A 26,165-nucleotide genomic window follows, 5' to 3' on the forward strand; every position below is an offset into this window, starting at 1 on the left:
GAACTAACTTGTAAGGCTTGCCTGGTTTTAGGACAGGAAAAATGGGGGAATTGTAAGGAGAGTTTATAGGCTTTAAAAGGCCATGCTGTAGCAGGAGAGTGATAGCAGGCTTTAATCCTTTCAAAGCATGCTGTGGGATGGGATATTGGCATTGAGCGGTGTAAGGGTGATTAGGTTTTAATAAGATGGTAAGGCGTGCATGATCGGTCACCAAGGAGGGAGTAGAGGTATCTTATACTTGTGGGTTAAGGTGGGGGAATACAAGAGGAGAACGCAAAGGAAGCTTTGGATTGGGAAGAAGGGCGGCAATGAGATGTAGCTGTAATCCAGGACTAATCAGGGAAGCAGATAATTTAGTTAAAGTGTCTCAGCCTAATAAGGGAACTGGGCAGGTGGGTATAACTACAAAGGAGTGCTTAAAAGAGTATTGTCTAAGTTGGCACCAGAGTTGGGGGGTTTTAAGAGGTTTAGAAGCCTGGCTGTCAATACCCACAACAGTTATGGAGGCAAGGGAAACAGGCCCTTGAATATAAGTTAATGTGGAGTGGGTAGCCTCCATATTGATTAAGAAGGGGACGGACTTACCTTCTACTGTGAGAGTTACCTGAAACTCGGTGTCCGTGATGGTCTAGGGGGCTTCCGAGGTGATCGGGCAGCGTCAGTCTTCAGCTGCTAAGCCAAGAAGATCTGGGAAGGAGTCAGAGAGCCTTGGGCCAGAGTTCCAGGGGCTCTGGGAGTGCTGCCAGGTGAGTTGGACAGTCCGATTTCCAGTGGGGTCCCACACAGATGGGACGCAGCTTAGGAGGAATCCTGGGCTGCAGGCATTCCTTGGCCTGGTGGCCAGATTTCTGGCACTTGTAGCAAGCTCCTGGGGGAGGAGGTTCTGGAGGAACACCTGGCCACTGTGGTTCAGGCATTTGGAAGTTCTTTTGTGCTGGAGATGTGGCTGGGGTTTGTCTCACAGTGGAGGCAAGGAATTGCAAGTTTTTTCGATTACTGTACACCTTGAAGGTGAGGTTAATTAAATCCTTTTGTGGGGTTTGAGGGCCGGAATTTAATTTTTGGAGTTTTATTTAATGTCGGGAGCAGATTGGGTAATAAAATGTATTTTGAGAATAAGACGGCCTTTTGACCTTTTAGGGTCTAGGGCTGTAAAGTGTCTCAGGGTTGCTGCCAAGCGAGTCATGAACTGGGCTGGATTTTTATATTTGATGAAAAAGAGCCTAAATATCTGATTTGGGATAAAGAAAAAGGAGCATTAACCTTGACTATGCCTTTAGCTCCAGTCACTTAAGAGTAAATTGCTGGGCAGGTGGGGGAGGGCTAGTCATGGGCCGAAACTGTAAGCTGGACCAGGTGTGAGGAGAGGAGGTGATAAAAGGATTATAGGGTGGAAGAGCGGAGGCTGAGGAAGAATTGGGACCTAGCTGGGCCTGGCGAGGAGCAGCCTGGGGAGGAGAGGAGAGGTCAGATGGGTCTGTAGAAAAGGAAGATTAGAAAGACTCATTGACGCTTGGGGTTGGGACTGAGGGGACAGGTGGGAGGGAAAGAAGGAAGATTTGGGATGAGTTGCATTGGGAACAGAGACTAGAGACGGACTGATGTGTGAAAGAATGCCTGGACGTCAGGCACCTCAGACTATTTGCCCATTTTATGACAAGAATTATTTAGATCTTGTAGGATGGAAAAATTGAAAGTGCCATTTTCCGGCTATTTGGAACTACTGTCGAGTTTGTATTGGGGTCAAGCAGCATTGCAGAAGAAAATAAGACACTTAGATTTTAGGTCAGGTGAGAGTTGAAGAGGTTTTATGTTTTTGAAGACACAGGCTAAGGGAGAAGAAGGAGGAATGGAGGGTGGAAAGTTGTCCATAGTGAAGGAAGCAAGCCTAGAGAAAAGAGAGAGTAGAGACATGGAGGGAAGGGGTTCGGGAGTTCTTACCTCCCAGAAAAGTGGGAAAGGGGTTGGGTCATGGAAGTAAGGGGTTGGGGCACAGAGATAAGAGGTCAGGGTGCAGAAATAAGGGATGGGGCACAGAGATATAAGAGGTTGGTGTGGAAATAATGGATTTGGTACAGAGATAAGAGGTCAGGGTGTGGAAATAAGGGATTGGGGCACAGAGATACGAGGTTGGGGTACCTCCGCCTACCCTAGAAAAGGGGAACTTGTCACTCAGGGTGAAGGAGAAGGGGTTGGGGTTTCTTGCCCCCTAGAAAGGTGGAGAAGGAGTAGAGACATGGAGAGAAGTGGTTGGGGTACTTGCCCCTTCCTCAGAAAAGCGGGACTTGCAGCTAAGGGTGAAGGACCAAGGCAGGCGTCCCTGCATGGTCTGACACCTCTGAAACCTGGGTGAATATTCAGAGAGGCATCCCTGCAATGATTAAACACCAAGGGAAGCCTGCCTTCCCTAGTCTGTGACCGGCACCGGAGTTTTGGGCCCACGGATAAAACGTGTCTCCTTTGTCTCTACCAGAAAATGAAAGGAATTGAAATTAAGAGAAGGGAGAGATTGAAGAGTGGAAAGGAGAAAGTGGTTGAGGGACGGTGAGAGAGGTTGGAGAAGGGAATAAGAAGAGGCCGCTTACTGGATTTGAAATTGTTGAGATGTTTCTTGGGCTGGTTCGTCTGAGGACCTGAGGTCGTAGGTGGATCTTTCTCATGGAGCAAAGAGCAGGAGGATGGGGGATTGATCTCCCAAGGGAGGTCCCCCAATCTGAGTCACGGCACAAAATTTCATGTGCGTCCATGTGAAGAGACCACCAAACAGGCTTTGTGTGAGCAATAAAACTGTTTATTTCACCTGGGTGCACGTGGGCTGAGTCCAAAAAGAGAGTCAGCGAAGGGAGATAGGGATGGGGCCATTTTACAGGATTTGGGTAGGTAAAGGAAAATTACAGTCAAAGGGGGGGGTGTTCTCTGGTGGGCAGAGTGGGGGTCACAAGGTGCTCAGTAGAGGAGCTTTTGAGCCAGGATGAGCCAGGAGAAGGAATTTCACAACACAAGACAATGTCATCAGTTAAGGCAGGAACAGGCCATTTTCACTTCTTTTGTGGTGGAATGTCATCAGTTAAGGCAGGAACTGGCCATCTGGATGTGTACGTGCAGGTCACAGGGGATATGATGGCTTAGCTTGGGCTCAGAGGCCTGACAGATTAAATTGCTTTTAACATGGTAGAATTAATTTAACATAGAATTTAATTAAAGAAGACTATTAAGAGAGAATGTGATTGGGATATATTTAGTGATCAAGGTGGCTTCATGGGTTGACTAAAGTGTAGGTTTCTTTCTCACTATAGGCCCTTGACCTCTTTTATCTTAGAGCATTTACTTTAGAAGACTTGTAATTGCAAATTCTTCCTCTGCCTCCTGTGAAGTGTATACACATTTCCTGGAAAGACTCTTGTCAAGTTTAGAACCCAGGAGTATCTTTCTCAAGGACCTGGGAGCTCATAGTCTCATAGAGGAGATATACACACTACTATTGGATTTATCATCAATGTTTAATAATGAATAAATTTATGTGAGTGCATAAACAATATAAAATATATAATTTTTTTTCCAAAAGGAAGTAGAAGACAAGTTCACTTAGAAAATTTACCCTACAAATAGACATAATTAATAGTCTTTTAGCTACATAGATCTAGATGCAGGATTGGGTTATTACTTGCCTGAAAATAAAGATAGGTTACTTATCACTACATAGGGACAAATAATTATATCATAACTACAGTAGCATATCTGGAGTATTTTAAATAGGCCTGATAGACAATGATGAAGAATTTAAATTCCAGCACGCTACCAAATGTATAACAACTACAAAAAAATTAATAAGCAATTTGGTACAGTTAGTTAAACAAGTCTATTTGAAAGTTTGACAATGCAATACAGACAATGCTATGAATTCACTATATTGATTTTATTTTATTTACAGGCAGGAGTATAGACAATATATTCCAGCTTTACTAACAGATAAGGCTATGAGACTGAGTTTTGTTTAGAGAAGTATAGATACAAGGGATGGTCAAAGGCCAGATATCTAAGACCTCTTGTGAGGTCCCATATTATTATTAATATTTTGGTTTTGATATACTGAAGTTTATTTTCTACCATAGTATAGTTTAGCATAACCTAAACTAGGTAGGACAAGTAGAATAAAAAGATAAAAATGTTATTTTAATGCTCAAGGAACCCATATTTTACATAGCTGAAGATTCTCTGTATCTGTATGTTTTTTCTTAGAATTCTTATGAGAAATTTACATCCAGGCACTATCGTAGATCCAGATTTTAGGGAGTATGGGAAGAATGAATAAATTAATTATAATTAAGTATGTTTGCAAAGTAATGAGTTCTTACTCCTGAATTATATATGGTTATGGTTTAGTTTGAATTGCATGCTGTTAATTTACACAGCAGTAGTTAAATTACGTATTGTATATTGTCTGTAGTAAGTATAAGTATTTTGCCAGCCTACAAAATTGTCTTCCTCAAGCAAATTTTCATTAACAGGATTGTGAAACATTCAATAATTAAGCATTCTAGATGAATAAGTAACATAATGTTCCCATTGAATTTTTCTGGTTTAATTAACGTTATATTTTAAAAAATTATGATTTAAACATAAACTTTAAAATTATTCTGTCTATAAATTAATGTTAAAACAAAAAGGGAATATGATATTGAAATAGAATAAAAATTATAAAATATAATTGAGTAGGAAATACTTTGTGTAATATTCAATGTTCTTAAAAAGGATTTATTGCAATTTTAATTATAACGGGAAAGGTTTATTGTTTATGCACCTGGTACATGAAGTATGGAACAGCTGTCTCTACAGTATCTTTGTATTTTAAATTGGTGCTATTCTGTCTTCTTTTAAATATGAAAGCATTTGTTTTTAATCCAATAGCTATTTTAAAACTAATAACTACACTGAATATGAAATAATTATCCATGGCTATTAATAAAATGTTTCATTTATTATTTATTGTATACAACTTTTAAAGAATGTATAACATATATCTCTGTGTATGTGTGTAGTATTTTTTCACATGTATTTAAAACATGATAAATTTATTAAGAGGATAGAGAAGCAATAAAATGTTCTCAATTTATGCATTTTTGGCATGACAGGATGCTGTACGTAGTAAGGGAAATGACTTACAATGTAATATGACAGACTTTGCTATGTAGAAAGAGATTATAATAATATAAAATAACATTAACAAAATATAATAATAATATATGACATTGTTTCTAGAATGAATATAGATTAATGATATATATATATATACCCAATTTATAATATAAATAATTATAATCTGGAGTTAAGTCAATGTCAACTAGCTATAGTGTTATAAAATATGAAATATACAGATGATAACTGTTTAAAAAAGGTCTAAAGACAAAAAGCTTCATTAATCTCTATTCTTATTATATACTTATTATATACTTACATGTTGGTCAGTACTGTCATTTTTCTGCTTAATGAATGCAGATCTTGCCTTTGCATAAAGCTAGTGTATTAGTCTATTTTCACGCTGATGATAAACACTGGGCAACTTAAAAAATGAAAAGGTTTACTGGACTCACAGTTCCACGTGGCTGGGGAGGCCTCGCAATCATGGAGGAAGGCAAGGAGGAGCATGTCACGTCTTACTTGGATGGCAGCAGGCAAAGAGAGAGCTTGTGCAGAGAAACTCCCACTTTTAAAACCATCAGTTCTCATGAGAGCCATTCACTATCATGAGAACAGCTTGGGAAAGACCAGCTCACATGATTCAGTCATCTCCCACCAAGTCCCTCCTAAAACATGTGGGAATTATGGGAACTACAAAGTAAGATTTGAGTGGGGACACAGTGCCAAATCATATCAGCTAGAAAGCCCCAGCATCACCAGGGTGAGTTACCAGAATCAACCCTTGACCAACACAGAGGTTAGGAGCTCTGGCCCTTCTGCAATTGAAAATTAACATATAACTTTTGACTTACCCAAAACTTAAAAATTAATAACCTACTTTTGACTGGAAGTCTTACTGATAACATAAACCATTAATTAACACATACTTTGTTTGCTATAGGTATTATATATTGTATTCTTACAATGAAACAAGCTAGAGAAAAGCAAATGATATTAAGAAAATCGTAAGCAAGAAAAATATATTTATAATATTATACTCTATTTATCAGATAAGTTAAAGTCATTCGTTTGCAAGATGAATCATCTGTCTGAAATGGTGGATGACCACAGCTGCAGACCTCAATCTACAGTTTATGTTAAGTAATTCCATTTTATTCTTGTAATGTTATGACTCTTCTCTGCTTGGGAGCTCTTCCAGCATCACTAGTGGCACTTTGTATAGGTATTGAGACAGCCAGGTAGGAGGGTGTGATGGTTAATACTGACTGTCAACTTGATTCTATTGAGAGAAACAAAGTAATAATCCTGGTTGTGTCTTGTGGGTGTTGCCAAGAAAGATTAACCTTTGAGTCAGTGGGCTGGGGAAGGCAGATCCACCTTAATCTGGTGGGCACAATCTAATCAGCTTCCAGCAAATATAAAGCAGGCAGAAAAATGTAAAAAGGAGAAATGGGCCTAGTCAACCAGCCAACATCTTTCTCCCATGCTGGATGTTTCCTGCCCTCGAACATCAGACCCCAAGTTCTTCAGTCTGGGACTCTGACTGGCTCTCCTGGCTCCTCAGCTTCAAGACAGCCTATTGTGGGACCTTGTGATTGTGTAAGTTAATACTTAATAAACTTTATAGTTATAAATATATATATTTATCAGTATACTTATACTATTATATATCTTGGTATATATAATATATACTATTAGTATACATATTAGTGTATATATACTGATATATATATGTGTGTGTGTGTATATATATATATATATACTATATACTATATATATATATACTATTAGTTTTGTCCTTCTAAGAGAACCTGACCAATACAGATTTTGGTACCAGGAGTGGTTCGAGAGGAACTGAATATTAAGGATGGAGTTCTTTCGTTGGTTTTGGAGTTTCTGGAGTTGGCTGCTTAATATAATTAGACCCCAAAATGCTAAGAACTCTACTTCTAATAGCATGAACTCTGATAGTCCTTGGCATGAACTGTTTAGAAAGTTATGCAAAATAAATGCATTTGACACTCCTGATTCACTGTTCATGAGAAGCAAGGAGTTTAGTGACTTTATACATAATACCTTTGACCAGCTGTGGAGAACAAAGGAACGTAATGAAGCTGATTGGTTGCTCCTAAGTTCAGTGGACAAAGTGATGAAAGAAAATAATGAACTCAGGGATTCTGTCTCCCAGCTTCAGAATCAGATACTGAGCCTCAAATCTGCTAAGATTGCCCTAAGTGACAGTCCTATCTCCTGTAGAGAAAAAGCTGAAATTGTGGAAAAACAGACACAAGCTCTTGTCATGTGAGTGGCTGACCTGCAACGAAAGGTGCATTCCCAGCCTCTCCAGGTGTCTACTGTTAAAGGGAAGACATTGATTGGAAAGGAATGGGACCCTGCAACTTGGAATGGGGACGTGAGGGAGGACCCTGATGAAGCTGGAGACACTGAGTTTGTAAACTCCGATGAACTTTTTTTGCCAGAAGGAACAGCTTCCTCATCCCTAATAGTGGCAACATCCCCTCCCCCACCCATGCTGTCATCAGACTTTTCACCTTTGTCTAAGGAGAAAAATCCTGCACTATCTGAGGCTATAGTGATGGCCTCCTCGAGGCAGTTGCCAGGCAAGATAATATTGATTCTTCTCAGGAGCCAATACCCCTGTTTGCTTCTAGACCTATAACTAAAGTCCTGGCGGGCCCCTGAAGGTGAATTTGATAGTGTGATCCATGAGGAGGTGCACTACACTCAAAAAGAACTGCTTGAGTTCTCTAATTTTTATAAACAGCAATCTGGAGAACAGGCATGGGAATGGATATTAAGGGTATCAGATAATGGTGGAAGGAACCTAGAGTTGGATCAGGCTGAATTTGTTGATTTGGGCCCACTAAGTAGGAACTCTGCATTTAATGTTGCAGCTTGGGGAGTTAAAAAAGCTTCTAATAGTTTATTTGCTTCGTTAGCTGAAATATGGATTTAAAGATGGCCCACTGTGAGTGAGCTGGAAATGCCTGATCTCCCTTAGTTTAATGTAGAGGAAGGGATCCAAAAGTTTAGGGAGATTGGATGGTGCAGTGGATTAGTTACTTTAGACCTACTCATCCAGCTGGGAGGGGCCAGAAGATATAACCTCGACCAATGCCTTGAGAAATAGATTTGTGAGGTCAGCACCTGCACTTTGAAAAGCCCTGTAATTGCTCTTTTCTGTGTGTCAGATCTAACAGTAGGAATCATGGTCGCTCAACTACAAAATTTAAATACAACCGGCATATTGGATCCCGAGGTGGCAGGGGCCAAGTGGCAGCACTCACCAGTCAAAGGCAAGGTGGATGTAGCTATCTTAATGGACAGCAGAGGCAAAGCGGCAATCAGAATAGTCTGACTTGTGTAGAGCTCTGGCATTGGCTAATTAATCACTGTGTTCCTAGAAGTGAAATTGATAGGAAGCCTACTGCATTCCTACTTAATTTATATAAGGAGAAAACTTCTGGGTTGAATGGATGAAAGAATAATTTGAGTTATAAAACCAGAGAATCATGGCCCCTCAATCAATTTCCAGACTTCAACCAGTTTACAGACTCAGACACCTAGAATGAAGGAGATGCCAGGTACCCTTGAGGAAGGACTCCACCACATTACCGACAACTTATGCAGTGAATCTTTCTCCCACCCTTCCCCAAAGAGACTCTGACATTTTGCCAGGGTAAATGTGTATTGGGGAAAGAGAAATGATCCGACATTTCAAGGACTACTGAACATCAGCTCTGAGCTGATGTTGATTCCAGGACACCCAAACTGTCATATGGTTCTCCAGTTAATGTAGGGGTTTATGGAGGTTAGGCAATTAATGGAGTTTCAGCCCAGGTCTGATTTACAGTGGGTCCAGTATGTCCCTGGACTCATCCTGTTGTCATTTACCCAGTGCCAGAATGCATAATAGGCATAGACATACTTAGTAGCTGGCAGAACCACCACGTTGGCTCCCTGACTGGTAGGGTGAGGGCTATGATGGTGGGAAAGGGTAAATGAAAGCCATTAGAGCTGCCTCTACCTAGAAAAATAGTAAATCAAAAATAATATCATATCCCTGGAGGGACTGTGGAGGTTAGTGTCACCATGAAGAACTTGAAAGACACATGGGTGGTGATTCCCACCACATCCCCATTTAACACTTCTATTTGGCCTGTGCAGAAGACAGATGGATCTTGGAGAATGACAGTGGATTACTGTAAGCTTAACCAAGTGGCGACTCTAACTGCAGCTGCTATACCAGATGTGGTTTCATTGCTTGAGCAAATTAACACATCTCCTGGTATCTGGTATGCAGCAATTGACTTGGCAAATACCTTTTTTTCCATTCCTGTCCATAAGGCCCACCAGAGGCAATTTGCCTTCAGCTGGCAAGGCCAGCAATATACCTTCATTGTCCTACCTCAGGGGTATAGCAACTTTCCAGCTTCTGTCATAATCTTATTAGGAGAGAAGTTAATCACTTTTTGCTTCCACAAAATATCACACTGGTCCATTAAATTGATGACATGCTGATAATAAATCTGACTAAAATTCAGGGACCTTCTACCTCAGTAAAATTTATAGAGGTCCAGTAGTATGAGGCCTGTTGAGATATTCCATCTAAGATAAAGTACAAAATGCTGCATTTGGTTCCTCCTGCAATCAAGAAAGAGACACAAGGCCTAGTGGGTCTTTTGAGATTTTGGAGGAAACACATTCTTCATTTGTGTGTGTTACTGTGGCTCATATATCTAGTGACCCGAAAGGCTGTCAGTTTTGAGTGGGATCCAGAACAGGAGAAGGCTCTGCAACAGGTCCAGGCTACTGTGCAAGCTGCTCTGCCACTTGGGTCATATAACCCAACAGATCCAATGGTGTTTGAGGTGTCAGTGGCAGATAGGAATACTATTTGGAGCCTTTGGCAGGACCCAACAGGTAAATCACAGTAGAGGCCTCTAGGATTTTTGAGAAAGGCCCTGCCATATTCTGCAGATAACTACTCTCCTTTTGAGAGACAACACTTGGCCTGTTACTGGACTTTGGTGGAAACTGAATGCTTGACTATGGGTCCTCAAGTCACCATGTGACTTGAACTGCCTATCATGAACTGGGTGCTTTCTGACCCATCTAGCCATAAAGTGGGTGGTGCACAGCAGCACTTCATCATCAAATGGAAGTGGTATATATGTGATCGGGCTCTAGCAGATCCTGAAGTCACAAATAAGTTACATGAAGAAGTGGCTCAGATGCCTATGGTCTCCACTCCCACCACCCTGCCTTCTCTTCCCCAGCCTGAACTGATGGCCTCATGGGTAGTTCCCTATGATCAGTTGACAGAGGAAGGGAAGACTAGGGTGTGGTTCACAGATGGTTCTGCATGATATGCAGGCACCACCTGAAAGTGGACAGCTGCAGCACTACAGCTCCTTTCTAGGACATCCCTGAAGGACAGTGGTGAAGGGAAATCTTCCCAGTGGGCAGAACTTTGAGCAGTGCACCTGGTTGTGCAATTTGGATGGAAGGAGAAATGGCCAGATGTGTAATTATATACTGATTCCGGGGCTGTAGCAAGTGGTCTGGCTGGATGTTCAGGGACTTGGAAGAAGCATGATTAGAAAATTGGTGACAAAAAAATTTGGGGAAGAGGTATGTGCATGGACCTCTCTGAGTGTTCAAAAACCAGCTGGAGTCCCTGTTTCCCCCTTTTCACTCAGTAAAACCTTCTTACTATTCAATTGTCTGTGAGCCTGAATTTTGTGGCCATGGGACAAAGAACCCCATCTTTAGCTCAACTAAGGAAAAGTCTGGCAACAGTGTCATCATGATATTCAAGGTTTATGATATTCCACTAAACACAAAAAAGAATATGTCAAGATCACTTTTCACCGTGATATGCAGTTTACTGGAGAGACCAACTGCTCATGTGGAGATGATTAGTCACATAGCATTTTAAGCAGATACTCGCAACATTTGACCTCACTGCAATAGCAACAGGAGTTGACTGTGAAACGATTATGGTACTACAGTGTGTACCACAGTTAATTTTATGCACTTCTACTTTACTTGACATCTTTACATTTATTTACATTTATGTTCTATAAATGTTCTATGGCACCATGTATGTTCTACAAGTGTATTCGTGATTTTTGATAAATTTTAAATTTTTGTAATAGCTTTGTGTATATTTCATAGTATAGATAAAATATAGTATCTACATATATTTTATGTTTTCATGGCGTATCTATTTATTTCTTTTTTATTTTTGTATTTCTAGGCTATGTGTTTCATCTGTGAGTTTTTTCAAATTGTCACAAATCTCCAAAGAATTATTCAATATATTTATTGAAAAAAGTTCATGTATATGTGGACCTGCTCAGTTCAAACTTGTGTTATTTAAGGGTTAACTGTACATTAATTTATATAACACAAGCCTCTTTGTCCAGATTTTATAGAAATATATAGGAATTCTGCTCTCAAAATCCGGATATTTGTCATTATGTAGGGTCAATTGAGTGATGTCTCCAAGTTCAATTTTAAAAGAAAACTCAAATTGCTAACATTTATCTAAACTTAGTTTTAACAACTTTAAGAAAGACCAACCACTCTTATTAATACCAGAGGCCCTTAGGGAATATAATAAAGCATTATGTTACATATAAAGTTATATTCTAGTGATAGGCAATAATAATTGTTTTATTTCAGTTATTTCATTTTTTAGTAATATGCAGTATTGTCACCTGCTTTCTTATGATTTCACTATTGTTTACAAGAACTAAGCTGAATTGCAAAAAAAAAGAAACCAAAAGAAAACAAATCTACACTGTATTTATTTTAACATTTTTTTCTATCATTTCAATGTAGGCAACTCTAGAAAAGTTAACATCCCTCTAAAAACCCATTTCCCTTTTATTTCTAACTTATTTTAAATTTGAAAAGGAAAGCAGGAAGACACTTATGCTGTTCTTTTTTTTTTTCCTTTTTAAATAAAACCGATTATTTTAAGGGAAGGTAAAGAAAACCCAAAAGTTCCCATTTTGTTAGTATTTTCATTCATTTTGCTCATCAACATGAAAAGCCACAAGGTACTATAGATTGCAACAGTTTTTTCTAATAACAGGATATAACACAGTGACTGGCTTAAATATTAGGCTGGTGGAACAGGCAATTAAGCCAAAAGTCTGAAAATTCAAAACTTCTGATTCAGAAGGTGGTTGTCTGCCAAGTTATTATGCAATCCACATGCCAACTGATGAATGCAATTGAAGACAGCACAAGATAAAGATAAATAGTACCTTATAATCATTCTTTTTTTTTCAAGGATAATCCTTAATTAACTCTCAGCACTTTATAGCACATATATTTTATAGCAAATAATTTACTACAGTATAAATTTTATTATTAGTTGTGGATGACTCATTACACAAATGGTAAAATTTTTGTTATAGCCCCACAGGTTAATGAGGCTCTGTCATTTATTTTTTGGTCTATTTTTCTTTTCTGTTTAGGTTAAATTTTTTTCTATATTTCAGTTCAGTTTTTTTCCTCTGTCCCACCATTCTGCTTTTGAGTTTATCCACTGGATGTATTTTACTTGCCTATAATAATTTTCAGTTTTATAATTTCTATTTGGTTCTTCACCATCTCTTTTATTTTTCTACTGAGACTTTCTATTTCTGTGCTAATATTTTTTAAAATAAATTATTTGATTTCTATATGTTCATAATAGTTCATTAAAGTATTTTTACGATAGCTGATTTACAATCTTTCTCAGACTTTTTTCCACTTCTCTCACCTCGGTGTTTGCATCTATTGAAATTGTTTATTCATTCAGTTTGATGTCTTTTTCATTCTTGCTATAGAAATAATTTAAGGTTGAAAGTCAATTCTTTGCATACAATTTTATAAGTATTTACATATTATTTAAACCATCGGTTTTAACTGACTTTCTTTGACACCATTCAGGAAGGAGGAGGAGTGTTGCCACCTTATTTCTGCTATCTCTTTTCTGCTAAAAGCCCTTGTACCCTACTTGGCCTACTTATTTTCTTCTTCTTTCTAAGAGAGTCTTTCAACCATTATTTGTTTAAAATAAATGTGATTTCCAGAGTTTTTAGTTGGACTTGATGGGAGCAGTATGTCTACTCTCTCTTACCCAAAGGGAAAGACCTCTGTTGCTTTTTCACAACAATGCAGCAGCAGAATTATTTACAGAAATAGAGGTCAGATACTGGGAGACATGTTCTGTCATTTGGGCTCAGACATCATAAAAGAGAAGGATTGGCTCAACTCCTGGCAGAATCAGTATGTAGTTTTTAAACCTATGACATGTTAAAACACTGGCCTTCACTATTTGGTGAAAAAAAAAAAAAAAACTACAGATGACATAACTACAATCTAGAAATTATTTCAAAATCATTAAATACTCGTTTAGCAAAATAAATACGCATAGAGAGTCCCAGTTTGGGGCTCTGTACTGAGTAATCTGTGCTCTGGTTTCCCTAGTGGCCTAGTAAAACTTTCATAGATCTGCATCTTGTTCTCACAGTTTTCCACGTTTAGTTCTGGTGCCCAATCCCCCGACCCGCCACCTCCTACTTTTTTTGAGTTTACTCCACAATGAATGTTTCCATTGCTAAATTTGTTTCAATGTATGTTTTCTGAAGGATCCAATTGCACACATTTTGGGTACTAGTAATATGCAAAGTATACACTTTGAGGGAAAGGTGCTATTACAAAAGAATAAGATATTCATTTTTAAAAAAATAGAAAATAAAATAAGCATCAACCATCAGAATATATGAGATATGTATCTTTAGACACCCAGGAACACAGTTTGAAAATGTATAAGGCATATACATTTAAAAAGGTAGATTAGCCAAATCCCGTATCAAAATAGGAGACTTTTCTTTCAACTTTTATTTTAGGTTCAGGGCTTATATGTGCAGGTTTGTTATATGGGTAAATAGCATGTGGCTGGAGTTTGGTGTACAGATGATTTTGTCATCCAGGTAGTGAGCATAATACCCAATAGGTAGTTTTTTTTGAGCCTCACCCTCCTCCCATCTACCTGCTTTAAGAAGTCCCCGGTATCTATTGTTCCCGTCTTTGTGTCCATGTGTACTCAATGTTCAGCTCCTACTTATAAGTGAGAACATGTGGTATTTGGTTTTCTGATTCTGCTTCATTTCACTTGAGATAATGGCCTCCAGCTCCATCCACGGTGCTACAAAGGACATGATTTTATTTTTTTTTTAATGGCTGCATGGTATTTTATGGTGTATTTATACCACAATTTCTTTATCCCATCCACCTTTGATGGGCATGCAGGTTGAATCAATGTCTTTGCTATTGTAAATACTGCTACAATAAACATACACATGCATGTGTCTTTTTGGAAAAATGATTTATATGCTTTTGAGTATATATGCAGTAATGGGATTGCTGGGTCAAATGGTAGTTATAAGCTCTTTGAGATATATCCACACTGCTTCCAACAGCGGCTGATATGAATTTAAAGTCCCACCAACATTGTATAATCATTCTCTTATCTCTGTAACCTCACCGACACCTGTTACTTTTTTACTTTTAATAATAGCCATTTTGACTGGTGTAGGGTAGTCTTGATTCCAAACCATTACCAATGGTTTTGATTTGCATTTCTCTGATGATTAGTGATGTGGAGCATTTTTGCATACACTTGTTGGCCACATGGATATCTTCTTTTGAAAAATGTCTCTTCATGTACTTTGCCCATTTTTAATGGAGTTGTTTTTGGCTTGTTAATTTGTTTATGTTTCTTAAAATTCCAAACATTAGACATTTGTCAGATGCATAGTTTGAAATATTTTCTCCCATTCTGTAGGTTGTCTCTTTACTCTTTTGGTAGTTTATTTCACTGTGCGGAAGCTCTTTAGTTTAATTAGAAGTCTCTTGTCAAATTTGTTTTTGTTGCAATTACTTTTCAAGAATTTGTCATAAAATCTTGGCCAAGCCCTGTGTCCAGAATGGTATTTTCTAGATGTTCTTTTAGAGTTTGTAAAGTTTTGGGTCTTATGTCTAAGTCTTTAAACCATTTTGAGTTGATTTTTGTTTATGGTAAAATAAAGGGGTCCAATATCAATCTTCTTCTTCATATGGTTGGCCAGTTATCCAAGCACCATTTATGGAATAAGGATTCCCTTCCCTGTTGCTTATTTTTGTCAGCTTTGTCAAAGAACAGATGTCAGTAGGTGTGTGGCTTTATTTCTGGGTTCTCTATCCTCTTCCATTGGTCTGTGTGTCTGTTTTGGTTCCAATACCATGGGGTTTTGGTTACTGTGGCCTTAGAGTTGGAAGTTGGGTAATGTGATTCCTCCAATTTTGTTTTTTTCACTTTGGATTCCTTTGTATATTTGGGCTCTTTTTTTGTTCTATGTTAATTTTTATTTTTGTTTCTAATTCTGTGAGAACTGCCATTTGTAGTTTGGTAAGAATAGTATTAAATCCGTAAATTGCTTTGGGCAGTATGGCCATTTCACCAATATTGGTTCTTCCAATCCATGAGTATGGAATGTTTTGTTCCATTTGTTTGTGTCTTCTTGGATTTTTTTCAACAGTGTTTTATAATTCTTGTTATAGAAATCATTGGTTAGTGACATTCCTGGATACTTTATTCTTTTTTGTGGACTTTGTGAATTGGATTACATTCTTGGCTTGGACATTATTCGTGTGTAGAAATGATACAGATTTTTTTCATTGATATTGTATCCTGAAAACATACTGAAGCTTTTTTTCTTTTCTTTTCTTTTCCTTTTTTTTTTTTTTTTAATCAGTTCTCGGAACCTTTGGGCAGAGACTATGGGGTTTTCTAAGTATTACGTGTAATCATATCATCTGCAAAGAGAGATAGTTTGACTTCCTTTCTTCCTACTTGGATGCCTTTCTTTTCTTTCTCTTGCCTGATTGCTCTGACTAGGACTTCTAATACTATGCTGAATAGGAATGGTGGGAGTGGGCATCCTGTCTTCTTCCAGCTCTCCAGGGGAATGTGTTGAGCTTTTGCCCACTTAATGTGATGATGTTTGCTGTGGGTTTGTCATGGATGGCTCTTATAATTTTGAGATATGTTTTTACCAGGCCTAGTTTGTTGAGGATTTTTAACATGAAGAGATATTGAATTTTATCTAAAGCCTCCTCTGCATCTGTTGAAATAAACATTCGGTTGTTCTTTTTAGTTCTGTTTATATGATGAATCACATTTATTGATTTGCATCTGTTGAACTAACCTTCCATCTCAGAAATAAAGCCTACTTGATTTTGATAGATTAATTTTTTAATATGCTGATGGATTTTATTTACTAGGATTTTGTTGACAATTTTTGTTTACATGTTCATCAGGAATATCGTATAGTGTGTTTTCACATTGCTATAAAGAAATACCTGAGACTGGGTAATTTATAGAAGAAAGAGGCTTAATTTGCTCACAGTTATGCAGGCTGTACAGGAAGAATAGCAGCTTCTGCTTCTGTGGAGGCCTCAGAAAGCTTTTACTCATGGCAGAAGGTGAAGCAGGAGCCAGCACATCATACATGACAGGAGCAGGAGCAGGAGCAGGAGCACAGTGGGGAAGGTGCTACAAACTTTTAAACAATCAGATTTCATAAAAACTCATTATTATGAGAATAGCACCAAGGGATCATTCATGAGAAATTCATCCCCATGATCCAAGCACCTCCCGCCAGGCCCCACCTCCAACACTGGGCATTATAATTTGACAGAAGATTTAGTTGAGGACACAGATCTAAATTACATGAGATATTGGCCTGAAGTTTTCTTTTTTTCTGTGTGTCTGCCAGGTTTTGGTATCAGAATGACGCTGGTTTCATATAATGGGTTCCTCCTTTATTGTTTGGAATCATTTTAGTACAAATGGTACCAGCAATCCTTTGTATGTCTGGTAGAATTTAACTGTGGTTCTGTCTGGTCCAGAGCTTTTTCTGGTTGGTAGGTTTTTTATTACTGATTAAATTTTGGAAATTGTTACTGCTCCCTTCAAGATTTCAATTTCTTCTTGTTTCTATCTTGAGAGGTTGTATGTTTACAGAAAAGTATCCATTTCTTCTAGGTTTTCTAGTTTGTGTGCATAGATGTGTTTGTAATAGCCTGTGATGGTATTTTGTATTTCTGTGGGGTCAATGGAAATGTCACTTTTGTCATTTCTGGTTTTGCTTGTGTGGATCTTGCTTTTCTTCTTTAATAATATTGTTTAGCAGTCTATCAGTCTTATATAGTCTTTCTAAGAGGGAACTTTTTGGTTTCATTATCTTTTATATGGATTTTTGTACTCAATTTTTTTCAGATCAGGTTTCATTATGGTTATTTTTTTTTCTTCTGATAGCTTTGGGATTTGTTTGCCCTATTTTTCTAGTTCCTCTAGGTATGATGTTAGGTTGTTAGTTTGAGATCTTTCTAACTTTCTGATGTAAGTGTTTAGCACTATAAACTTTCCTTTAACACTGTTTTAGCAGTGTCCCAGAAATTCTGATATATCTATGTTTTCATTTGTATCAAACTTTTTTTTGATTTCTGCTTTTATTTCATTCTTTACCTAAAAGAAATTCAGGAGCAAGTTATTTAATTTTAATGTAATTGTATGGTTTTGAGAGCGCCTCCTTGGAATTGGCTTATATTTTTATTGTGATCTGGTCTGAAAGTGTGGTTGACACAATTTCCATTGTTTTGAATTTGGTGAGATCTGCTTTATGGCTGAGTGTGTGTTTAATCTCAGAGCATGTGCCATGTGCAGATGAGAAAAATGTTTATTCTCTTGTTGGGTATTCTCTTGTTGGGTAGGGTATTCTCTAGGTGTCTGTTAGGTCTATTTGATAGTGTCGAGTTCAGGTCCTGAACATCTTTGCTAAGTTTTTGCTTTGATGATCTGTTTAACACTGTCAGGGAATCTCTAAGTCTCCCGCTGTCATTGTGTGGTTATCTGAGTCTCCTTGTAAGTTTCTAAGAATTTGTTTTATGAGTCTGAGTGCTCCAATATTGGGTGCATATGTATTTAGGAGAGTTCAGTTTTCTGAACCCTTTATTATTATGTAGTGACCTTCTTTGTCCTCCCCATCTCATCTCTCTTTTTTTTTTGTTTGTTTTTTTTTTTTGTCCTGCTCTGTTGATTAGGCTGAAGGGCAGTGGCCTGATCATGGTTCACTGCAGCCTCTACTTCCTGGGCTCAATCAATCCCCACACCTCAGCTTTTTGAATAGCTGGGACTATAGGCACACACCACCATGAGCAGCTAATTTTTGTATTTTTTGTAAAGATGAAGTTTTACCATGTTGTCCAGATTGGTCTCGAATTGCTGGGCTTAAAAGATTCACTCATCTCACCCTCCTAAAGTGCTGGGATTACAGGTGTGAGCCACCATGCCTGTCTCTCTTAGTACAATTCTATCTTTGTTGGTTTAAAGTTAGTTTGTTCTGATATAAGGATAGCAACCTCTACTCTTTTCTGTTTTTTGTTTGCCTAATAGATTTTTTTCCAACTCTATACTTTGAGCCTCTGGGAGTCATTGCATCTGCGATGGGTGTCTCAAGGCAACACACAATTTTTTATCCAACTTGCCACTCTGTGCCTTTCCAGTGGAGTGTTTAGCTCATTTACATTCAAGGTCAATATTGACGTGTGGATTTGACCCTGTCATCATATTGCTAGCTAGTTATTTTGCAGACTTCATTGTATAGTTGTTTTGTAGTGTCGCTAGGCTATGTATGTAAGTGTGTTTTTGTGGTGGCAGGTATTGGTCTTTCATTTCCATGTTTAGCACTCCCTTAAGGATGTCTTATAAGCAAGGTCTTGTGATAACAAATTCCCTTTGCATTTTTGCATCTGTTTATCCAAAAAGTGTTTATTTCTCTGTTTATAGAGTTTGGTTTGGCTGGATATGAAATTCTTAGTTGGAATTCATTTTTTAAGTTTGCTGAATACAGGCCCTAAATCTTTTCTGGCTTATAAGGTTTCTGCTGAGAGGTTCACTGTTAGTTTAATAGAGTTCCCCTTGCATATGACTTGCCCTAGCTCCCTTTAAGACTTTTTTTCTTTTCATACTGACATTGGAGAATCTGATGACCATGTATCTTGGGGATGGTCATCTTGAATAGTATCTTACAGGGATTCTCTGAATTTCCTGAGTTTGCATGTCAACCTTTCTGGCAAAGTTGGGAAAATTTTTATGGACAGTGTTCTCAAATATGTTTTCTAAGTTGTTTGCTCACTTTCCATTTCTTTCAGGAATGCCAGTGAATCACGGGTTTGGTCTCTTCAAACAATGCCAATTCTTAGTGATTTTGCTCATTTTTTGAAATTTTTAAAAAATTTTTGTCATCATTTTGTTTCCTTCAATTGGGCTTCAAGTTTCTCCTGTATTTCATTGAGGTTCCTTGCCATCCAGTTTCTAAGTTCTGTGTCTGACATTTCAGCTATTTCAGTCAGTTAGGAAGCATTCCTGGGGAGTTAGTGTAGTCACTTGGAGTTAAGAATGTAGTCATCTGGCTTTTAGAGTTGTCAGAATTCTTACATCGGCTCTTTCTCATCTGTGTGAATTGATGTTTCTTTAATCTTTGGAGTTGTTGTCTTTTGAATAGGGCTTTTTGCTTTTATATTTTGTGATGCCCTTGAGGGTTTGACTGTGGCATAAGTTGGGTTTAGTCAATTGACTTTATTTCTAAATGCTTTCAGGGAACCAAGGCTCATCTCAACACTCCTGAATTGTGTGCTCTTTCTCTGGTATGCTGGGATTAGGCCCATGGCTTTCTTCTCTGGCCTCTTGAGGTCAAATACCTGCTGTACTTGGGGAGCTGAGGTGTTACCAATCTGCTGGCAATAACACTCCCATGGAGGCTGCCAGCAAAATGTTCAGGTGGGGGCCCTGGGGGATGCTGGGGGAGGGATGTGGGTGTGTGTATGTGGCAGGGTGGTAGATGGGGGAGGCTCTGATTGGGTGTGTACTGGCAGGAGTCTGTCTGCAAAAGTGCTCTGATGGGAAGGTGGGAACTGCTGGTGAAAGATCTATAAGTGTGGCCAATGGTAATCATTCTGTAAGGCAGCTGAAGCTGTGTTGCAAGTGGGCGTGACCAGTTCGGGACCCTGGGAAAGCCCCACAGACAGGGGTGCATTCAGAATCCACGGGCTCTGTCCCACTAGCAAGGCAGCCCTACTCTGTCCAGGTGCAGCAGCTAACAAAGGCTAAACTACTGAAAATAAACAAAACAAGGCTTGGGGGATGGTCACTCATGGCTGTGGTCCACTGCAGCCACTTCCATACCAAACCCTGTGGACTCTGTACAGACTGGAGTTCTAGCTCTGCCAACTCTCCAAGCAGTTCTTCCTGCTAACTAAAATGTCCGTAAGGGTCATGGGGTCTCCCACAGCCCAGATCGTGGAGGTCCTCGGTGAGGGTAGACCACTCCAGGCCTGTTTCTCTCACCCTTTTCATAGGAGCCACTTAAATCCAGGAACACATTCTGATCCTCAGCAATCCCATGCAAGGTGTCCAGACTGTTTCCCTTTCAGTCCTGTGGCCTGCGACCTGCATCTATCGACTCTCAATGCCTTCTTTCAGAAAATCTGTGTAGTCTGCTGCTCTACTTGATGGTCTGGTCTTTCTTAATGGGAAAAGTTCCTACTGGCTGCATCTAGTTGGCCATCTTGGCTCTTTCAAAGGCATTTTTTATCTTCTAAATAGTTGTTAAAATTAAATTTAAAAAATCTACTTAGCACTCTATATGACTGCAATAACAAGCTTTATTTGTAAAGCATACGAAAAGCTTTATATTATAAATGGTAAAATATGTTATTTGCACATTTTAGTTCTGCATGATTTATGAAACATGACAATATTTTAAGCCAGAAAATATTAAACCATAATTTTTTTTTCTGCCTTCAGATTTTTTAATGTGTAACATGCAGTTTAATGATGAAAGACTATTAGAAGAAATACTAATAGAAGTCAGCTACATGTTTTAATTTTAAAACACTATAAACAAAAGTTGTAGCTGGCCGGGTGCAGTGGCTCACTCCTGCAATCCCAGCACTTTGGGAGGCCGAGGCGGGTGGATCACGAGTTCAGGAGATCGAGACCATCCTGGCTAACACAGTGAAATCCCGTCTCTACTAAAAATACAAATAATTAGCCGGGCTTGGTGGCATGCACCTGTAGTCCCAGATACTTGGGAGGCTGAGGCAGGAGGATCGCTTGAACCCAGAAGGCAGAGGTTGCAGTGAGCCGAGATCATGCCACTGCACTCCAGCTTAGGTGACATAGTGAGACTCTGTCTCAAAAAAAAAAAAAAAAAAAAGCTATAGCTGTTTAATACATGCATTTAGAAGTGTCTCACAATGAGCATTGGGCAGTGTGAGCTACATATAATACCAATTGTTTTAAAAATCATATTATTAACTAGTAATGATCAACTAGAGATATCATAGTAAAAATATCCCAACCATAACTAAAAATTACCATGTAATTTATTAGGGCTACATGAAAAGACATAAAAAATTTGCTGAAGGATCAAGAAACCCCAAATAGATTTAGATATGTTTAGTGGTCATCAATGCGAAAACACTAATTCTCACCATATTAATATAGAAATGAAAATCATTTAAAACATAAATTAAAATAATTTTGTATAGACTAGCACAATCTGTTTTTAAAAGTTTATCTGGAAGAGAAATTATGCAAGTACAATTAAAGAAATTTGAAAAAAATTACCTCTGTGATGATCCTAACAAATGCTAAATTATATTATAAACATATACATTCATGTCCAATTACAGATTATAATGAAACATTACAAAATACACGTTAAGTTATATATTGCATATTAAATCAATGGGAATGGAGACACTATTCAATAAACAATATTAGCATATTTGGATAATATTTTGTCAAAGAAGGAAACCAATATTCATACTGCACACTGTATACAATATCATTTCCAGACTGGTTTAAGAAATAGTTGTCTTGAACTATTATAAAACTATTATAAAACAATATATAAAATACATACTATAATATTATTTTGTGAAAACTTTTTCTATGTACAAAATTTCTTAGATTATGTAAAGTAAAAAAAAAGCATCTGTATGGAACAAATGTGTTTGTAATAAAGGTAAGAGACAAATGGCAGATTTGGACAAAATATATATATATACACACATATATGTATATATATACGTGCATATATATACACGTATATATATGTGTGTGTATATGTGTGTATATATATATACACACACACACACACACCCATGAATACAAATGACATAATGAGACATAGTTTTATATAAATCAGAAGACAAAAATTACTTTATACCATTAAAGTGAGCAGTGAATACGGTGTTTTTATACACAGGGGATAGAAATGTAAGTTGGCCATACATTTTTGGAAGGCATATTTGCAATTATAACAACATTTTCAAATTGTGTACCCCTGCAATTCTACTGCTAGTAATCAATCCTACAGAAATAATTTCTCACATACACAAAGTTATGTGGATGAGGATACTTTCTATATTATTTATCATAATAGGGAAAATGTAAAACCTAAATACTCATGAATGAGATAAATATTAATAAATGATGTATCAATATTGTAGCATTCCTGCCACAGCATTCACCCAAATAATGTAATATCAAAAACAGACTATTCTTACCATGACATTCTCTGAAATCAAATCAATTGAAAAATTAAAACACTGACCTGAAATGATTTTCATGATTTTTTTTTTGATCAGGAAGGGATTATCAAAGTATTTATCATTTGGTCCTGTGGATGTAAAAAAATAAAATAAAAAAACAACACTATAATATAATTGTGTGTGAGGACCTACAAAGGACATGGATCAGTTATTAGTAGTGGATATGTCCAGGGAGGGGAGGCAGTTTTGTGATACATAAGTTATAGTTTCAAATTTTATTTTTATTACCCTGTATGCCTCTGTTCTTAAAGAAATATTAAAATAAATTGACATCTTTAAAATATAAAATAATGATCAATGCTCAAGTACATATTAATTAGTTTTGTGTACATAATTAAGCTACCAGATTGCCAAACCCTAAAAATCTAGAAAGTAATAAAATTGTTTGATCATGTTTTTATTTTCATTCTAGTTTAATGTGTTTCTCTTTGCCTGGGAATCCTATTGCTTTTATTATCTGGCTTGAGGTGGATGTTAGCTGATGGAGTCGGGAGATTTGTGCCCTTACTTCTTCTCTTATACCATTGAACATGAGTGACTGTTTAATCTATTACTTGATTTTCTTTAAACGAGTGGTCTCTAATGTACTATAGTCTTTTTTGTATCAGACAAAGCCTTTGAAACCCTTCTTAAAATAATAAATTTAAGTATATAAGATTCATGAAGACCAGTAATATTAAAATACAATTATTGAAATATTGAACAAGTTTTCACATAGTAATAGTTTTACATTTTTATATTTATTTATTAAAGTATTAAAATGTTATATAATGAGTTCTAGATGTCATAATTTTAAGGTTCTGATAAATATAAACAATGTGTTGAGACTTTCCAATAATTATAATGTGAACTAAAAATACATCTTATTTCTATCGTTAACAAAGGCAGAGATGCAGTTAAAGTTACCATGACTTATTGCCACAGAAGGTAGCCTCTAAAATGTACCTCTGAGCCATGATTTCATCTCCTGTTATTCACATCTTTGTATAATGCCCCTTGAGTGAGAGTTGAATTGAGTAACTTGCTTCTAACAAATAGAGTACCACCAATGTGCTGAAATGTCTTTTCTTTGATAGGTTATAAAAAGGCTGTAGCTTCTGTCTTAGTTTCTCTCTCACTGTTTTGACATGTTCTCTTGCTCTCTTTTGGATTATTTCCTCTGGGAAAAGCCAGATGCCTTGTCAAGAAGCAGCACTGGGCAGATACTCAAGTCATGATCTTGGAAGTAGACTTTCTGAGGCTTGCTATAGACAAGTGGATGAGTTTGGAAGGAGATACTCCTGGCATTAAGCCTTGACGTAATTCGAGTCCTGGCTCAGACCTGCATCTAAAACACTCAGCTGAGATGCCTAGCCTAGATTCATGACTAAAAGACACCAAAGATAATAAATGTTTATTGTTTCAGATGCCAAATTATAGCGTAATTGCTATGCAAAAATAGCTAGCTAATTCAAATGTGTATACTCTAGTTAAAATAAATAATAAATTTCCATTGGAGATGATAACAATAAAGATGTACTCCAGTTTCAAAGACCTCTGACTTAGAACTCTAAATTAAGAATTTCAGTTTTAGGCCTACTTGTTTGGAATAAAATAATTTCACCCATTTAAACTAGAGAGAGAACAAAGTACACATTACACTCATCTTTAAATACTTTAAATTCTGGAAAATAAAGTAAGCAATTTATGCAATGGAAGAAGGTAGCATTGATAGGCTTAAAATTGCAACCTATTTTGTCATTTTCTTAGCAAGGTGAAATCTTAACAGTTAGGACTTATCTTAGTGGAGAACATTGCCTCTTAATGTTGCAAATTCTGCTATGTAATTTGGTTACGAACAATGAGAAAAAATTTTCAGGAGCTGCACACATATACATATGTTAAGTGATATTATTAAATTACATGAGTTTATTTAAAGTCATGGATGCTACACTTTGATTACTGAAATAACAGATAGTTATCAGTTTAAAGATACAACTCAGGCAAAGGATCAAGGAAGTGTATTTGTCAGAATAAAATATAAATGAAAAGTTTTTAATGTTTTTTAAAAATATATTTTATTGTATGTATTTAAGGTATATAACATAATGGTCTAAGATACGTGCATATTGCATAGAGTAAAATGGTTACCACAGTGGAACAGATTAACATACACATCATCTCACATAATTACCTATTATTACCCCTGTGGGAGGAGAAGCCTTAATCTACTCATTTTGCAAAAATTCTGAATGTAATACATCATTGTTAACTATAGTCCTCATGTTGTAAAAACTTAGTTTCTAAAACATTTTAGTAAAGCCCATATTTGGTAGCTTCCTAAGGAAGTGAGAAAAGGCCGTGACACTAAAAATCTGTTTCTCTCATTGTAATAATAAAAACAGAAAATTTTTTATAAGAAAATCAGTGCTGAAAATATTCAAACAAATTTTAAAAGTTTAAAGTATGTGGATCAACAGAGAACAAATTTTGAAGATTGCTTCATAGGAAGTTAAACATCAATTTTGAAATTACTGAAAAGAAATCAAATAGCCTGGCAGCTCATAATCAGAACAACTCAGCTTATTTTCAAGGACTAGTTGATAGCTACAAAGAAAAAAAAAATGTAAATTACACACAATTTACATGAACAACAATGATAATAAACTTCACATCTTCATTTATACCTGCCAAGTGGTATACCAGGCAAAACATAAAATTTTGTCCATTCATGAACTAAAGCCCAAATCTAGTTTAGACACTTAGAATTATGTGAGAGAAGATTGTCTTTAAAGACAATATCTTACATTTGTATTTTTAATATTCTTCATTTAAGAAAATACTGGGCACTTTAGCAAAAATTTCAAGAACTGTGATAGAAATGACATATTGCAATTCACAAGACAGACAAATTTAATATTTGTTTTTATTGACTTGTTGAATAACCACATGACCACAGAAGGAAAATGTGTTTTCTGGTTTGTTTTATTCTTTTAAAACGCACCCTAGAAAATCATCCTTATGAGAAATCCTATTTTGTATGTGGAGTATAGCATCATCCCTTGAAATCACTGTTTTTCTAAGATTGAGTGGTACAATTTGTTAGCCACAGAGGTTAAATATGTGTAAGAGACAGTTCATTGTTATTCTCAAAGTAAATGTGATATACATAACGTAATAGTAAACCAAAGGGCCATAAAAAATAAGGATTTTTAGATGTAGATTTTTTACAAAATATTCCCATTTTAAATCCAAAATTTGATAATTTTGAATGATTTTATTAAGTGAATAGAACTGTT

The 26,165-nt window shown here is 37.0% G+C and overlaps 1 long non-coding RNA gene across 3 annotated transcripts in view; it reads left to right on the plus strand.

Annotated features, from left to right (window-relative positions):
* Positions 1 to 26,165, plus strand: part of LOC129533050 (uncharacterized) — a 193,330-nt gene that overhangs the window by 99,320 nt on the left and 67,845 nt on the right. The window lies entirely within an intron of this gene.

The sequence above is a fragment of the Gorilla gorilla genome, chromosome 3 (genome assembly GCF_029281585.2).
Source record: "Gorilla gorilla gorilla isolate KB3781 chromosome 3, NHGRI_mGorGor1-v2.1_pri, whole genome shotgun sequence".
In the NCBI taxonomy this organism is placed as follows: Eukaryota; Metazoa; Chordata; class Mammalia; order Primates; family Hominidae; genus Gorilla; species Gorilla gorilla.